This window comes from Eurytemora carolleeae, unplaced genomic scaffold, assembly GCF_000591075.1.
Source record: "Eurytemora carolleeae unplaced genomic scaffold, Eaff_2.0 scaffold287, whole genome shotgun sequence".
NCBI classification, from domain to species: Eukaryota; Metazoa; Arthropoda; class Copepoda; order Calanoida; family Temoridae; genus Eurytemora; species Eurytemora carolleeae.
Window position 1 is genome coordinate 60935 of NW_019396221.1, and position 4241 is coordinate 65175.

The following is a 4241-nucleotide window of genomic DNA, read 5'->3' on the forward strand; positions in this document are numbered from 1 at the left end:
GTTGTAGGGCTACATAGAGAAATCATCAAAACTATAATTTAAAGTTGCCCTCCTTAAAGGTGTTTTTGTATATATTATCACTCAATTTTTGTTTAAAATTTGAAACAAAGATTATAAATTTATAAAATAAGAATCTAATTAGAATAATTACTCTATAATTGTAATTACAAAACTCAAACATGGGTGTTAAATATATATAGATAGCACTACAAACTAGACACCAGGAAAAGGTCAAATTTTTGCAACATTACTGATCCGTTTTTGTGACCTCGTTGCTCTATAGTTTAGAAATATAAAAACTTATCCGGTTACATATTAGAAATCCGGATATCTTGTTACATATTAGAAATCCGGATATACGGTTACATATTAGAAATCCGGATATCCGTTACATATTAGAAATCCGGATTCCGTTTAAATATTAGAAATCTGGATATCCGGTTACATTTTAGAAATCTGGATATCCGGTTAGATATTAGAAATCCGGTTAGATATTAGAAATCCGGATATCCAATTACATTTTAGAAATCTGGATATCCGGTTACATATTAGAAATCCGTATATCTGGTTTAGTTCTTCACTTCATGTAACCGGTTATCCGGATTTCTAAAATGTAACCGGATATCCGGATTTCTGGATTTCTAATTAGTTGTTTCTTAAGTTATACTCAGAGATTTATAGTTTATATTTTAATAGAAAGATAGACGATGATATTTTTGTTTTCATGTTTTCTTGAACTCATACAAACATTTCAAAAATATTACTCAAGCTCTTTGAAAAGTTTATCCGCCTGACATTCCTTCCTTTTGTCTCTCTCCTACGCTTCTAATTGATTAAAATCAACTTTCCACATTTTGTCACACTTTTTGTACTTCTCAATGGAGAATGTGTGAGACGAGGGAACGGTGTCTGATTGGTCCTCTAATTGATAAATGGACCAATGAGAAGAGAGAATTAGGATCCTAGAAATCGATCGTTTCCGTAGTGCACCATACATTGATCCAGTAATGCACAGTAATGTGTGTGTAATAGCCTATAATCTGGAAAATATTATTATTATTATCATTATAATTATTTCTATAATTATTTATAAATTCTAAGTTTTTTGGTTGTCTATGTATATTAACACTATAACTAATTAGAACGTTGTATATACAGTTCTGTATACATAGTTTTATTCCTAATATCATTAAACTCCATGAGTACATGTTCATTACAAACAATTAAACTGGACCAAAAACTTAATCTCCATCCCGACCAATCCTAGCTTACACTCCGACCAATAGGAGACTAGAACCAGGGTTTATGAAGCTTAAATAATTATTCAACTCTGCAATTTTAGTTCTAGGCTAGGGGTCGTTATGTTAATGAACCAACACAAGATTAGAACTATCCCCCCCTTAACAGAATTCAATTTCTAGAGATTAAAAATATGATGAGGACTTTATACTACTCCATAGTCTAATTATAATTTAATATATTTAATGTTTGCATTATAAATAACAATTTTAGTTTAAGCTAGTTTTTGGAAATTAGACATCATGGCGTTGCGTCCTTCAAAATGAAAAGAATAAATATGAACATAAATCAATGAGATTCATTGGGTTTAATACAATTTTTACGTAGATAAATTTACCCTCTGTAATTGTTTACAAAAAAAGGTTTAAGACAAAGATTGTCTGTGATATTTTCAAGAAAAATGGGCTTCAACTAAGAACCTTTTCCCAAAAAGAAAAAAATTTGCAATGAAAATTTTCAATTTGATATTTTTTTATGAAAATAGGGAAAAAGGATTTTAAGAATGTTGATATGTTTATTAGAACTCCTTGTACACAACTACTCAGTAGCCTCATCCGTGACATATCTCTTTTTGCCAGATCTCCCTGTACTCGAACACTCAGGAGACCCAGGCTTATCAGATCTCCCTGTACTCGAACACTCAGTGATGCTTACCAGATCTCCCAGTAATCAACAAAGATAATATATATATATAGATACGCTGGCAGGTAGAAATTTTGAGGTTATGAGAAAAAGTGCAATCAGCACCATCTCTGTCGTACGCATGGCATTTTATCCTCTGGATTGTTGCTAATTTATGCGTGATAACACCAAATGCGTACTATATTATCAACAATGTACACTGCATATTGTACTTAATGAAACAAATTAATTAATGCAAATAAAACTAGGGAGGGAAGGCCAAGAAGCCATGAACCCCGTGGAAAATCTCCGAACCCTGTGGAATGGTCTCCGAACCCCGTGGAGAGTCTCCGAACCCCGTGGAGGTTTTTTGAAAAAAACGTTATCAAATATAAATATTACTTGTAAATTAGCAATAATTTTCCAATTTTCTCGACATATGGACTCAATAAATATAATAATCAAGTTAAAGAAATAATTTTCATTATTGTTTTAATTGTCTTTTTCTCCAAATTTTGTTTTCCCGTAAAANATGTATACTGCATATTGTACTTAATGAAACAAATTAATCAATGCAAATAAAACTGAGGTAGGAATTTGACTAGACAAAGTTTAAATGTGCAAGTTGTACTGAATGGCATACGTAAATTAACGCAATTTAAATAAAAATTATGACTAAAAAGTACATCGAATCTAGGACAAAGTCCTAATAGCGGACAGGATCCGGTCGAACAATACATCCCATTCAACACTACTATGGTCGGTTGCTCCTGGCTCTTCATGGCTCAGAACTGGCTCATCACCCCCTTAACCCCAAAAACTCAAAAAAACTCCATTACTTTCCTAAAATGATCATCCTAGGTTTGGTGCGCTCAAAACTTCAATTGGATTGGTATATAAAAAAGAAATGAGCCAGCCCCAGTCCATTATCCCCTTTGATAGCCTTAGTTTAATTTTTTAAAATAATTCAAATGTGCCATGAAATTACCCAAATAAGTAAACAGTCCCTTTAAACCTCTGTTTTTGAAACTTTCCAAATTCATCGGAACTTCTGCAAACAAATGCAGGAAAGAACTGTTAATCTTTTCTTTGTTATTATGCAATAAAGTTAGCCCCATTCCGGCTGGGAGGGGGGTCTCTGGTTACCCCCCTCCCCCTGACATTTTTGGAGACTATTAATGTATTGGTCTGAGGCTCTTCAAACTTTTTAAGTTTTCTAACTAACACATGCCCATCACTTTTGGCTCAAAGTGGGGATTTTATACCTACTAGGCCTTATGACTTGAGGATTGTCAACCTGTATGAAAAAGTCCTCCCAAAAAAATGTTGCAATATTTTTGCCTTGTTTACTAGAATTCATGCATAAAAACAGTAATTTTAATAATTCTTTAAACCATCAACCCCAAGATCTTAATTGCATATTGTGGTACCAATTTAAAATCTAATTTTATTTAAATATCTCATAAAAACCGTTTGATTAAATAGATATTACTTATTTAACAAATATAAAATAATTTCCAAAGGTTTGTCAATATTTCTGTTTGTCTACTATATCTTTGGTAAGTACAACTTATCATAACATAAACAAAACGCGTACTTTATGTTTGTGTTACCTTGAAATTTAATTTTATTGGTCAAACAGGTCCAGATAGCAACACTTGAACTATACAGGATGCAATACGCGTACTGTATGTTTATATAACACAAATACGTATTTCCCACAGATGCCAGCAGGGGGAGAAAGGAATATAGAATGTAATCAATTTGCTATAGATGTCTCTCGTTGCACTTTAAGTACAAAAATTAGTTGTCTGCTACAAGCAATTTAGGAAGGAGGTTTCTACCTGCCAGCGTATCTATACATATATATTATCTTTGGTAATCAAACACTCAGTAGACCCATGTTTATAAGATCTCCCTGTACTCAAACACTGAGTGGACTCATGTTTATCAGATCTCCTTGTACTCAAACACTGAGTGGATTCATGTTTATCAGATCTCCCTGTACTCAAACACTCAGTGGATTCATGTTTATAAGATCTCCCTGAACTCAAACACTCAGTAGACTCATGTTTATCAGATCTCCCTGTACTCAAACACTCAGTAGACTAATGTTTATCAGATCTCCCTGTACTCAAACACTTAGTAGACTCATGTTTATCAGATCTCCCTGTACTCAAACACTCAGTGGACTCATATTTATCAGATCTCCCTGTACACAAACACTCAGTGGACCCATGTTTATCAGATCTCCCTGTACTCAAACACTCAGTGGACTCATGTTTTTCAGATCTGTCTGTATTTTCCAACCCATGATATAT